At 38.4% G+C, this 14,621-nt stretch overlaps 1 protein-coding gene across 14 annotated transcripts in view; it reads right to left on the minus strand.

Annotated features, from left to right (window-relative positions):
• The window catches only part of TRMT9B (tRNA methyltransferase 9B (putative)), a 107,781-nt gene that overhangs the window by 68,384 nt on the left and 24,776 nt on the right, over window positions 1–14,621 (minus strand). Inside the window, exon 1 of one of the 14 annotated variants that reach the window (XM_048943029.1) lies at window positions 8,051–8,122. The exons of the other annotated variants lie outside the window; for them this stretch is intronic. The gene's annotated coding sequence lies outside the window, so the exon portion shown is untranslated. Of the gene's footprint in view, window positions 1–8,050; window positions 8,123–14,621 lie in introns of those variants that run through there. 14 annotated transcript variants of the gene reach the window in all.

The following is a 14,621-nucleotide window of genomic DNA, read 5'->3' on the forward strand; positions in this document are numbered from 1 at the left end:
AAAAGCAAACAAAAAAAAAAACCAAAAAAAACAGAAGCCCATATGACATTCGATCCATTTTGAGCCTAGTATGAAAAAGTGGAAGAATAGCAAAGCATGAAGAAAAATATTGCTCTGACAGCCAAAGTAGTCTGAAAAGTATGAAATTGCTTTAGTGCTCAATCAACTTTAGAATATTTTAGTGGCAATCAGATTAGCAGCTAACCTGTTCCAGTCTCAGCATTGTTACTGAGCTCTGGAACAGACTGTGCAAATCAAATGTTTGAAATAAAAATGTTAGAAAGCAATAAAAATTGTCAACATTTGTTATCAGGTATTCTGATAGATGTGTTTTTCTGAATTTCATACTAATGATCAAACGCCATTATCAGCACATGCTATTTTGGGCAGTAATGCATTTGTCAGTGATAAGATGAAGATGAGTTAGTATTTTCATGCTGTATTTAGCTAACTTGAAAGACATACACGTTCTTATAGCTAAACAACAGGTGTAAATCAATCAGAAAGCACAACAGATAAATAACTTTAAAAATGCTTGGAAAAATAGGTAACCTAGTTATATTTGTGACTTAGATCCTGCTAAATTATTTAAGACAAAACTATCTTGTAAGTTACAGGTGCAGTATATCTGCAGTTAGATTAAACTGTAATGCTACCAGTAAAATCAAAATGTCTACTGGTTGAAACTTAATCAATGAGATACATCTCATATACCAACTCAAGTTTTATCAGAAAGGCACTTCTGTTTTACAGAATCCAGTAACCATGCTGATCTCCAAATGAATCCTCATTCTCTCAGTAACATTCTTTTGGATTCCCAGATCTGACATTCTGAGCCTACAAGCATGTTCTCAAAAGAAAAGAAGAAAAACAAATCCTGGAAACGTACAAAAGTTTCTAGAATTTGTTCAGAGCATTCGTGTAATGTCCTGGAATTCTACACAAACTGAGGCAAACATTCTGGTTATTCCTTAGTCAGGAAAAGAGGTAGGAAGGTCTACAGACAAGTTAATAATTTTTATGTGTACTAGTATTTCTACTAACTCTTTCTGAGAAAATTTATGAGGTTGGATAAAGAATGTTAGAGATAAGCACGGGGAAGAGCAGGGAAAGAATATTATGCTACCTTACATAACTGTTCTTGGTGCATTTTTTCCTTATCACAACTCTCTACCTTGATGTGAAATATCAGCTGTCCGTATTCAAATTCTATTTGTTGCATGCATGAGATGAAAAGATATCACACATTACAAAGCTGTAAATAATAGTCTATGCCTGTGTTCCTCAAAGACAATACCAGTGCATCAGCACTATGATGTGCTTAGGGAGCCTCTGTTTTCTGCAGTCAGAAATTATCCAATACCCAGCCCACAAGACTGCAGAATCACAAAATGTCCCGCAACTGGATGGCAACTTCTGGCACTGAACAAATGTCAACTCTGACACTCCAACAGCGAACAAATTCCTGTAAAGAGCTGCAATGTTCCTTTGCCAAAAGTTAGCCTTAGCTAGAACAGAATATTGGTGTGGGGAAAAAAAAAAAAAAAGAAGTCATAGTAGTAAATGCACAAGAAATATACAATATAGGGTTTCCTACTGTCAATTACTATATAATCAGCCCCTCAGCCTGCTGCTGACATTACAATTATCTCAGTTCTGCTCAGTATGGCTGCTTGTCTTGCCACTCTCTAAAACAGATCTGCCAAGTATCATTTGCACACCATTGTCAGAATTTTCTGTTTGCTCAGTTTGAATTTTGGGTGGTCCTGCACAAAGCCAGAAGTCGGACTTGGATAATCCTTGTGTGTCCCTTCCAATTTCAGATGTTTCATTATTCTATCAATTATGCCAAATTTGAAAGCAGAAGAGTGGCACAAAGAATGTACAGTAAAACCTATCATTAAATAGATCATCTTAAATACAAACTTTTAGCAAACAGAAACATCAAGTAAACTGCTATCATAGCAGAAAAAACAATTAGGGTGGTCACTGTCAGCAAGGAGGTGGTAATGCCAGGCTGAGAGGGCATCAGGACTGGTATCTAGATCAGCAACAGGTAAAGCCATGTGTAAAGCCACAGCCTCCAGCTGATGGAGAACAAACAAAATGGCAGCAGCCAAAAAACGTCACTGTTGCTGAAAGGGGAAAAAGAAAAAAAGAGAAAAAAGAAAAACAAGATCATAAAGTGGTAAAGCTGCCAGAAATATTTAAGCCAATATCCTGCAACTTTTAAACTCTTCCTAGTTTAGATTTATTGATTTACTGTTTTTACAAAAAAAAAAAAAAAAAAAAAAAAAAAAAAAAAAAGAAGAGAGAGAAAAAAAAAAACCAACATATTAGCATTGTGACCACCAACCAGCCTTTTCCCAGGGACATGTAACATAATTGAATAATCTTTTGCAGAAGAAGACAATGCTCAAGAAAAAGAATAGTCGGAAAAAAAAAAAAAAACCGAATAATTTTCCTTTGTAGCCTATTCATGGCTACGTTATCAGACCTCAGAAAAGGGTAGGTCACAATGCAGCAGAGCAATGAACACCACCAGCTGTGCCACCAGAGATGGATCTCTGCCCTTTCAGCCTGTGTCATCGGAGGGATCCCACATCACTACAGTCAGTGGCTTTCCCAGCACCACATCGTGGAAGAAAAGCCAAACTGCAGTTTTCCCCATCAGCAAACTAGGAAGAGCTTGCAGCTGTTAGCTTTTTTTTTCTTTTTTTTTTTTTTTGCCTCTTATTTCCCTGTGAGTGGCTTCTTCCTTTTTTAAATAACAACAAGCCTACATCTGTTCAAGACGTACTGCATCTGTCTGTCTTCCAACCACAGCTTGTGTTATGGGTATGGTGTGACCCAGCACCCCAAAATACCCTCTGATATGCATGTGGCTCCTCGGCTGTCCTCTCCTGCTGGTACATCCACAGTTGGCCTGGGGACTGCCAAGCCCTCCTGTCCCCATCTCCATCACATCTCTGCACCAGCCACAGCAGTACACACCATAAATCTACATGAGAAGTCTGTTCTATCAGCAGTACTTTGTGTGATTATACAAGTTCCAGTCTTTTGTACTGAGATGTAACACATTAAACAACCCAGAACCTGAAAAACTTCTTTCAGAGAGCAGCAAGTCAGAACCCATCACATACTCTCCATACTCTGTGAAAATTCAGAACTCTTGCTATGATACACTAAAAATGAGGCCAAAGAGCTCATTTCAGTAGAAACTGAAAATGTAATTTCCATCAAATGAAAAATTCAATAATTTATCCACTCGCCTTCACCTCTACTTTAGTTATCTTCCAGAAATGAAGATAAAGGACAATAACCTCATTCCTGAAGCAAGCTCCTTCAAGAAAAAAGGACTTGCTCACAGATTTGTATCCCATTATCATTCTATTCCTTATTAGATCAAAGCTTCAAAGAAAATGAGCCCAGCCTCTCCTGGGCTCCATCAGGAGAGGGGTGGCCAGCAGGGACAGGGAGGTGATTGTCCCTCTCTACTCGGCTCTTGTGAGGCCCCACCTGGAGTACTGTGTCCAGGTGTGGAGCCCTCAGTACAAGAAAGACATTGAGATTTTGGAAAGGGTCCAGAGGAGGGCGACTAAGATGATCAGGGGGCTGGAGCACCTCCCCTATGAGGACAGGCTGAGGGAGTTGGGCTTGTTCAGCCTGGAGAAGAGAAGGCTGCGGGGTGACCTCATTGCAGCCTATCAATACCTGAAGGGAACCTACACCCAGGAGGGGAGTAAACTCTTCAAAAGGGCTGACGACAGCAGGACTAGGGGAAATGGTTTTAAGTTGAAGGAGGGAAGATTTAGGTTGGATGTTAGGGGGAAGTTCTTTACTAGGAGAGTGGTTAGGCCCTGGAACGGGCTGCCCAGGGAGGTTGTGGATGCCCCGTCCTTGGACGTGCTTAAGGCCAGGTTGGACGGGGTCCTGGGCAACCTGATCTGAATGTGTACGTTTGGTGGCCCTGCTAGGCAGGGGGGTTGGAACTACATGATCCTTGGGGTCCCTTCCAACCCGGGTGATTCTGTGATTCTGTGAAAATAGAGTCTTTCTGCAGAAAATTAGATTTCCTATTCTTCACTTGTATAGAAATATTCCTTCTTAGTTTCCAGAAAAAAAATCTACTGTGTGCCTTCATGACTGCCTCTTCCTGTAACAATTCATATAACAAGAGAGTTCTGCAGACGTGTAACATAAGCCTGTCTGAGATAGAAGGTATGATTCTGAAATTTGATAAAGACACAACAGCTGAAACACTGACTGCAATAAAGTAGAAGATTTCTAATTAAACCCTAGCTGTTAATTATTATGACATCTAGTACTTCATTCTTCAATATAGCTTGTATCTTAGCCTAGATAAACTTTTAAAAAAGAAAGTTATATGTGACAGATGAACTATAAAAAGTTACAAAACTCCCATACATGCTGAAATTTAAAAAGAAGCACATCCTAGTATTATATCATATGCACCCTAACCAAAATCCCTGGGCACAGTTAAAGCCTGAAATGTTTCTAAGTGTCCCTGTGCTGCAATGAGGCCAGTGCCCAGCCAGATCTCGTTCAGCCTCCAAACAGCGGGACACACTGGCAGGATGATCTGTACCAATGTACCCTGATTTTCCAATACTTTCACTTCAGTTTGGAAACGTGTTACCTCCATTACGTGCTTTCAAACTCATGTTTGCCCTGGAGTTTGGAGAGATTAAGGCAGCTATGCTCCAGGGTGGATTTCTTGATATGCAGCAACTAGTAGGTTTTTCACACAGATGTGTAAACATAAAATACCATGCAATTGAAATGAACAGATTTGAATAATAAGCATGTTGCAAATGAAATATCATAAGCACAGATATATAACACTGTCAAAAAAGGTAGTAAAGCACAGACTAGAGGTGGCTTGCCGGAGCTCTCGGAGCAGAGACGCCTGCCGCTGGCCCCCGCGGTGGCAGAGGGGACGGCAATCGCCACTGACCTCCGAACGCCAGCGGATGGCAGCACCGGCACAGAAACTGGAAACACGGAGTGCTCTCTTCATGGCAGCGAGAGGGATTCCTGCTTCTGGAATAACTGCCACCATCAAGCCACATAAGTTCGTTATAAGGCTCTCTCCTCCTCTTTGATTATATCCTCTTTCTGAAGTTACAGCAGGAAATTCATAAGATGCACATCTGTGCACGTAGATTAATCAAAAGTTTTGTTTTTTTTTCTTCCTTGACTAAGAAAACTAACCTTGTAACGATCTGGAATCAGCACAAAATACTGTGAGTACCATTATTAAAGTCATATTTTCAGCTACAGGGCAACATCCCCTGAGTCGGGGGGAGAAGGAGAAAAGACATTCCTCAGCAAAAGGTATTTTCTTTGTGTTGAAGTGAACCTGTTGCTATTTACCTTGCAAACAAAATAAACAAGTCAATATTACTGCCCAAGAGAGATCTATGTTGTGCCTGAGAAGTTGGAGCAACATACAAATTTCTAGTAGGGTCAGCAGATTCAGTAGCCTTTGTTTTTAACTTAATGGTACTGGTTAAATACACAGTAAATTGTTTCAGTGTAAGCAAATAAAAAGCACAAAATGAAGCATTTCGTTGTTCAAATTCCAGGAAACACTTAAGTGCATATTTACACACACACATATACTTTCAATTTAGAATAAAATTTGAAACAGACACAGAATGTCATTTGTACACATTTCTAAGCATTTGTAATCCTTTAATCACTATCAAGCTAAACCGTCTTAAGAATACCTCCTTTGCACCGTAAACTTGCCCTGGCCCTTCTATAAATATCTGAAGCACTGAATTTAAAATGAATTTATTTTCAAGTGTGATTAAAGCTATTTTCTTACATGTGCAACTCAAGCTCATTGTGACACACTAAGAATTAAGTAATTATATAAAAATAGTTTAATTACTTACTTACTTATTAGATAGTTACTTATCTGAACATACACCAAACTCACAGCTAGAAATCCTATTGACAAGTTCAGCATAATAAAAAAGCCTTCAACACCATGAACAGTAATGAAAGTGCCAAATATTCCAGCTATCACATGTTGCTAATGGTTCTCATTTCTGCAGAGGGTACCAGGAGGGGGGAAATAAACTCATTTGCCTATTACACCTTGGGAAAAAAAAAAAAAAAAAAAGAAAAAGAAAAAAAAAAGAAAAGCTTCCATCTTCATTCTTTTTATCATAGTTGTAGAAATGTGATCTCTACAGATTTACTGTTACCTAAGGTAAGTTATGAATATGTGAAAACTGATTTAACTATTTACATTGGGAAAGTAATCCATTTGATTTGATGCTCTAACTGCAGTACACTAAGTCTGCATTGGGCCTTGCAGATCTACAAACACCTTGTTAAGAATACAGTTAGCTACCCAAACATTAAAACGGAAAGAGGAAAAGAGTCAAAAATTCTTTACAGACTGTAATGAGTTCCTCCTAAGTATACATGAGGATTTGGATGGAAGTTAAAAGTTTTAGATACACAAAGAAATGAAAGTTTATGTGCGATGGGACAGACACTGCTGGTCCAAAAGTAACTACTGAGCAAGCCAGAAGCATTGGTGACCATTTTTTAATTATTCTTCCACAGAGTCCTGAGAAATGTGACAATCTATGCAAAATAAGTCACTGACATCCAAAATCAGTTTAATCAAAATATTTTTTTATACAAAAACAAATCTAATAACAGCTAGTCATAAAGGAACTTGAGACTAGTTGACAGAGTATTTCACACACACACGTACAGTGGTGTTGAGCCACATTTTCCCTTATCTGCATATGACAGAAGAGGGAGGAAGCACAAGAGAAGAGGCAAATAATTAATTGGTAAGACTCTCGTGGAGCAATTTCAAAGACTGAGTATCAAGCAAAGATGTAATTTCCATGCCAGGTTTGATGGCAGTTTGTTATAGAAACCTTCATTCAAATAAAACCATCTTAACTGGTTAAGTATGTACTTTTTCAGAGAAAACCTTCTCATAAGATCCAATATGTCTTAGTTTTCTTTTGGTTTCTATTTGTGATATATTGAACTTTGCTTGAAATTCTTCATTAGGATTCCATAAAGAATCTCAAGCAAATCTCTGCCTGTCACAAACAGTAGCTACTTTTATGAAGAGAAATAGTAACTGTGGGCATAAAAGACACTAAGTCACTCCTTCTCAAGAGACTCTGAAAAACATCATGGGTGCCAATCCCTTTCTTCAGGGTACAGACATTAAATGACAGATATCCATGTGTTTCTATTTTGACTTGCATCCAAGCAAATGTCTGAAAATGACAACAGCATGATAATGCAGAATAAAAAACCAGAAAGATTGTCATTCTGTACAATCTGAAAGAATCACAGAATTCTCTGCATCATGAATTTGCAAACTTATTGCTTTTCTAGCACTAATTTCAATTAATATTTATATATAACTTACTGTACAATTTTAACAAACTTTCATGTTAGAAACAAAAGTATGCATTCTTGAAAGAAGAAAGTCTGCTAAGCTATGATAAATCAAGAATAAGTATGACAGTACAAGAGGATTTGGAATCTTCCAAAAAGATCTGGCAGACCAAAAATCTTCCTGTCAGTTTGAAGAGATCTTCACGCTTGGCAGAATACAGACTCATAAAATCCCATCTGACCTCTTCCTTATGACAAGTATTACGAAAGACATATGCATTTCAAGATCTATCATATTGGCAATATTTTGTACAGTAGTATCAGATGGAGCAAGGTGTGACCTTGAAAAAGAATTCATGACTCACTTTTGCACTGCAGGAGGACATCTAATCTTTCCTAGTATCTGATATGAATGTCTGCATAATGGTGGCTTATTTCTAGAAAGCTTTTTGGTTGCTAATACATAAAGCCTCAGATTCTGCTGTCAGCTTTGGACTTACAGTTTGAAGAAAATGATCTTTCAAATACCTTCTTTCATATTTATCAGCAGAACTGAACTGCTAGTCACTCACAAGTTCACTGTTGTCCTAATCTTCCTGCTGATGGTGATGGGCATACTCCATCACATCCAGAAACCTACCTCAGTGTTTTGCAAACATGAACTGAACATGGAATTCATGCTGAAAACTGCTGTACTGGGGTGGGGTTCTGCACAAAAAAAAAGAAAAAAAAAGGATATTAATCATTGGAAATGTTCTACTACCTGCATATTTACATCTCTCTGAAAGTGTCCTAAGGGCATACTCCTTTCTCAGAGGTTGCCTCAGTTAGGGACCAATTCAGGTAATGTGGTCAAGGGCACCGTCCAGATACAGCTGTGGAGAGACAGCCACCAGGGCTGCCTTCCCTTCTCAAAGCTGCTTTTAAGATGAACCACTACCATTTGTCTGTATACCAGAAGAGGCATTGCTGAATTTTTTGTTGTCATAAGGACTAGTAAGAAAGGCTGGAGAAACAGCTGAAGCTTGGAAGGCATACATCCTGTCTCAGGATATTCCTTGTCAGACACACTGCTTCCGCCACTAATATTCACAGCTTCTGTGCTGAGAGGACCCATGCAGTCTTGGCTCTGCCTGGACAATGACCACTAAAGACCCAAAGAAAGTCTCTTTCTAGAATTCCTGTGTAGTAGGTCCATAAAGAGGACTGCGCTGTTTATGTTTTTCTTCCAGAAAAAAATCCTAAAGGGTTATCATCATCAATGGCATAAAAGAGGATACACAAAATATTTTCTCACTGATCCTGATCTGAGCATCGTTGTGATATCAGTAAGTGTGCTTTCTGAAGATAGATTAATATTTCCTCCTCAACAGAAGTTACAAATTCTATGTTACATAACTTCCTATTAAAAACAAATAACAAGTAATAACTAATGCCTATTTGAACCTTTTAAAAACATTGCAAAGAACATAAGGTAAAATATTAATGCCATACATGTGACACAGTAGGTTTGATAGTTTGAAAGCAATTGTACACCTCAAAAAATAAAAAAGTTACCCGTTACTTGATTAGAATCTCATATCATTTATAATGAAGTTTACCTGTTTTCTTAAATAACTGAAAAGGACCGAAGGAGTAATACAGGGTACTATTACCCTACATGTTTTCCAGATAGCTTGAATTTAATATTTATTCATGTTTTTTTCCATACACCTCTCCCCCCCCCCCCCCACCCATCCAGTTTAATTCTCTGATTCTGTTAACCAGTCAACTTTTGCACTGTTAGTGTGTGGAAAAGATTATATGCATAAACCAATTAGAAGATTGGAAGTGATTTTCTACTGTAAGCTGGAAAACTAGTTTACTAGTGGTGAATGAGCTAATTGAGTACTAGCAAGGTGGCAAGCTTTTTATATACCAGCAGAGACAACTAGAATAGTCAGGCAGAGAATCTAATCTATTACACAAGCATTATGCAAGGACATTAACTGGTTCCTTCCTGTTGCAGCAATGCCAAATTTAATTCAGATATGCTCTGGATTTCACTCTGTCACATCCTTGTTAGCAATTAATATGCAAGATATAACTGACAGACGCAAAATTCAAATGCCAAAGAAAGCATAATTATGAAGTTATCAAGGAAATAAAAGCTAACATTGTAGTTCAACTATACTGTGCATGAAGTTTAAAAAAAGGCTATCACTTCCTCTATTAAATCTTTACTAATGTATTCATTCAAACATTCCAAAAAGCAATAAATACTATTTCAGAAATTAGTGAACCTCAAAACATTGAGAGATTTAGTTTAGATTAGAGCTTAACATCAAAGATCAGCTGGTATATCAAGCTCTCAGTTAGCTCCTCCCCAAAGTGTATCCTTCTGTGACACATCATCTACATATTAAAAAGCAGCTCTTGCACAAACGCTCCTCTGTGGCCTTTCCTAAGCCCTGCTTATCCCTAGAGCATGATCTTGATGGCAAAGCTAATCAGCTGGACAAATTATGTATCCATTTTTTCCACCTAAGCAGAAAGGTTTTCAAGGAAATAATCAAGTAGTAAGGCAACATGCACTTGCTGGGCATGATTTTCTGAAACATGCAATAGAATCCTGACTCTATCTGTGTCAAAGGCAGGGCTTTCTTTTGACGGGAAAAAGAAAAAAGAAAAAAAAAAAAAAAGATAAACACTACCAGAAAACCCCCAGAACAATAGCAGAAAGCATGGCAGACAGTCAGATTCAAAGAAAGAAGAGGAAGCTGACTTCTAACTTTAGTGTGTATCTTTTTCATTGATAACATTTTTCTCCCATCTGCATATTGGCTTTACAAGGAGTTCCACTGCCACTGAATGAATTGGGTAGCCATGCTTTGAAGGAAACTAAAACTACCGAATGGGAGAAGCAGTGGTAGTTAAGCTTACTTTTTCCTTTCATTTTGTTATATGTGGGTTAAATCCAAGTCATTTATGATTTAGGCTTCCAAAGGAAGAATTAAAAACCTTAACCGTGAATAGTGAACTGCTCAGAGTGAACACTAGGCAACATTAATAGTGACTTGAGCCTCTAATCTCATTTGATATTACAAATAAGAACAAACATTCTATCGAAAAGGAATAGGAAAAAATAGAGACAAACAAGCAAATCAAGGATGCAAGAAGCAGCCAAGGCCAGGCTCAGCAGTAGGCGTCAGCCTGATTTCTTCAAGATTAACATCACTTTTGCCAAAGGCAGCAACAACCAAAATGGTCATGTTAGCTAAACTCTATTTAGTGATGATCATGCTGGATAAGCAAATCCTAGTGATTACATCTGGTTTAGACCAACAATAAAAGACAAAGGAATACACTAGTGTATCTAATGGGATGTGCATGAGAGGGCATAATCCATTCCAGAAGCCTTACAGCTGCTTACATAACTTTTCAATAAAAAGTTAGCATCATACCACACCACGGTATGATTTTTGAGAACACAAAATTTCACTCACACAGCAAAACAAAGGTAAATTAGCAAATAGTTTCAGAGCAGTCTTGTACAGTCAAATCCTAAACTGTGATTAAGAGATGATGAAAAGAACTATTAACATAAACAAGATAGCACATTGGGCTATATAAGCAATTATTACAAAAATTCCCAAGTGATCTAATATACTAGAGATAAATGGTAGCATGATTCTCTGAAGTCATAAAGAAACACCATCCTCTGAGGATGCTCAGATACAAGAGAAAAATATTCCAGAATGTCTCCCAAAAAGAGGGGAAATACATAGGGATCCAGAAAGGAGGCAGTAACACTTAATGAAAAGAAAAAAAACAGATAATTCCCACAGTATTACAAGTAGTGACAGCTAAAGATTTTGTCCAGTAAGTGACATGTTGTACCAAAACTGCCTTCCAGAAAAAAAAAAAAAAAATCTGCTTGTATAAGCATCCCACAAAAGCTCAAAATGTACTTTGAGTCTTCCTTCACTCATGATGTGTGATCAGTACAAACCATGTCTCTTGGAAAAATACAAATTGGATGCCAAAACACAACTGATTATAAAACTGCAAGACAAAAATCTTTCCACAGAAGAAGAGAAGTGCCAATGCTACCAAGCCAAAGCAGATAAACTACCCATCACAACTGAAATCAGACATCTGGATGTTCAACAGTTAGAAGAATACATTATATCCTAATACATTCATACATACTGTGGGTGCTTTACCAAGATATTAAGCAATCAAAACATTAAGCATTATTACAAGATGAGAATCAGCAGAGAGAGCTCTTAAACTGGAATGAGATTTCCAAAATTACTCTTAGGTTTATGGACACTGGAGAAAGAATTAAAGCAACCTCTTGTCCCGTCTTTCACATAACAACAATTCTTTCATCTGTTGCTAGGACAAAAGCAGCAATTAACCACGTGAAACAAATATGATAGATTTCCTTAAAAGATGCATTAAATTAGAGGTGTGCAAGCATGGTAATAATGACAACAGTAGGACTGCATTGAATGAAGATAACTAGGTGTCCTAAAAAACAAAATTAAGCAATGTCTACAGGGTATGCCTGTTTCAAACATATTAACAACAACAAAAACGCAATATAACACACAACTTCTGCTGATTCCTCACACTACAGAGTTGTATATCATCTAGCTACTGTCTAATACTAACTCCCTAAGAACACTTTCAAAATAGCATCAGTGAGCACAAATAAAAGTAGTTAAGCCAGACTGTGTTTCAGGCATTTTCTGGTAAGCATGGAGTTTCATACAGTCTGACCAACTAGCAGTCTCAAGTGACACATGACATCAGATTTTACAAATGCTACATAGAATTACAACTTCTGAGTATATTCAGTAGATAGAAACAACAGAACAGCATTACCTATACATTATTTCCATTTTGCCTACCCAGATTCTTGTCTGATTTCCCCATATCTAAAAAGAGAAGAAAGATTTGAAGGAAAGATTGAAGGAAAAAAACAGCTCACAAGTATCTATGTTGCATTAATTACTTTGTCCTCCTTGATTAGCAAGGAAATGAGAATTATCTATTAGAGCAAGCATTACTTTAAGGCATCCTCAGAGAGATTTTCAATTTCTTTCTCTGGTAGTCAGTATGTCAGCTGCCCACACAGAACCAACAGCATGCCCTCCAGATCCACTCCTGGTAAGGAGCTGTCCCACTGAAGACAAATAGCCTCCCACATTCCTGTGGTCTATCCATACTCTTGATAAACCAAAGTAGAAGTAAATAACTTCAAAGAACAAAGTCTTATGCAGCCTACCCATACCTTTGTACAGACACTGGTTTTGTGTCACCCTTCAATGTTTTGTTACTCAAAGATATATATGCAAATAAAAATCAGTTAAGCATTAACGAGGAATGTTTAACATCTTTCTGATGGCAGCTCTTACAGGAGAAAACTCTATGCAAACTGGAAAAACAGTCTTGCATTCATTCCAAGCATAAAATCTTTGTAGGATTCCCAAACAAATTCTTTCCTCAATCCCTCCAAGCCTCATTGCTTGCAATACTCTACGGAACTTTTACTTATTCATCTTCTCTCCATCCTCCCATTCCCTGCCTGCAAGATAAATTTCAATTTAACCTCCATGAAATTTACTCGGAGAATTTTGTAAAAATACAGACACTAGAAATTTCAGAATTTAGGTGATTCTGAAAACATATAGGACCACATACCTATCAAACCTATTAACTGAGCTTTGCAACTGCAGGTGAGTTACATAGTAACAATTCACAGCCTTAGGAACGTGATCAAGAAAATCTCTCTGGAAACCATTTCATAGATTTTATAATCATTTTATTTCAAAGGGACTCTTAAAGGTCATCTAGTCTGATTCCTCTGCAACAAACAGAGACATCTACAGCTAGACCAGGTTGCTCAGAGCACCATCCACCCTGATCATGAATGTCTCCAAGGACAGGGCATCCACCACCTCCCTGGGCAACCTGCTCCAGTACCTCAGCACAATTTCAGTAAAAAGCTTCTTCATTATAACCTTGCCTTATCACAACAGACCCTGCTAGAATCTGTCTCCTTCTTCCTTACATTCCTCCTTTAGATACTGAAAGGCAGCTATTAGGTTTCCTCAGAGCCTTCTCTTCTCCAGGCTGAACAGCCCCAGCTCTGTCAGCCTGTGTTCCATCCCTTTGATCATTTTTGTGGCCCCCCCTCTGGACATGCTCCAAGAAGCCTATGTCTCTCCTATACCAAGGACTCTAAAAGAGGATGCAGTAACCCAGGTGAGGCCTCACCAGTACGGAACAGAGGGGCAGGATCACCTACCTCAACCCGCTGACCACTCTTCTTTTGATGCAGTCCAAGATACAGTTGGCTTTCTGTGCTGTAAGGGCACACTGCTAGCTCATATTTAGCTTGCTATCTGTTGTATATCTCTTGAGTAGCTTGCCTTGATAGTTGCCACTACCCAGGTGTAATTGAATTTGTTAAATCTCATAATGCTCACCTGGGCCCACTTCTCATATCTGTCTGGGTCTCTTTGGATGGCAGCCCATCCCTTGGGTGTGTTGACTGTACCACACAGCTTGGTGTCATTCACAAACTAGCTGAGGGCGCACTCAACCTCACTGTCGATGTCACTAATGAAGATGCTAAGGAATACCAGTCCCAGTACTGATCCAAAAACATAAAGGATAAGAAGATGATAGAGAATAGTCAGCATGCATTTACAAAGGGGAAATCATGCCAAGCCAGTCTAATATTTGTAACAGAGAACTGACTAACTTACTGGGCAAAGGGAAAGCAGCTAATTATGTTTACCTCGACTTTAGCACAGCTGACCCATAACATCCCCACAGACAAGCTAATATAATTACACAGCAAGTTGAATCAAAGTCCAGCTAGAAGTTAGTGGTGTAACTCAGAGATTGACACTTGCTAATACTAACACCTTTATTAATGAACTCGGCAATGTGATGAAGTACTTCTGAGCAAGATCAGATATACTAGGAGTGGCTGGTGCACTACATGACTATGTTGCCATTTCAGTGGACCTTAAATACGGGGAATGTGAAGCCCTGAACTCGGAGAGGAACAACTCCAGGTACTGGAATACATTGAGGGCTGACCAGCTGGAAAGCAGCTCTGCAGAGAAGGCCCTTGGAGTGGATAAAAAGTTGACCATCAGCCAGCAACGCACCTACCTAGCAAAAAACATCTACTCTATGAAGAGTAGAAA

This window comes from Lagopus muta, chromosome 4 (genome assembly GCF_023343835.1).
Source record: "Lagopus muta isolate bLagMut1 chromosome 4, bLagMut1 primary, whole genome shotgun sequence".
Taxonomy (NCBI): Eukaryota; Metazoa; Chordata; class Aves; order Galliformes; family Phasianidae; genus Lagopus; species Lagopus muta.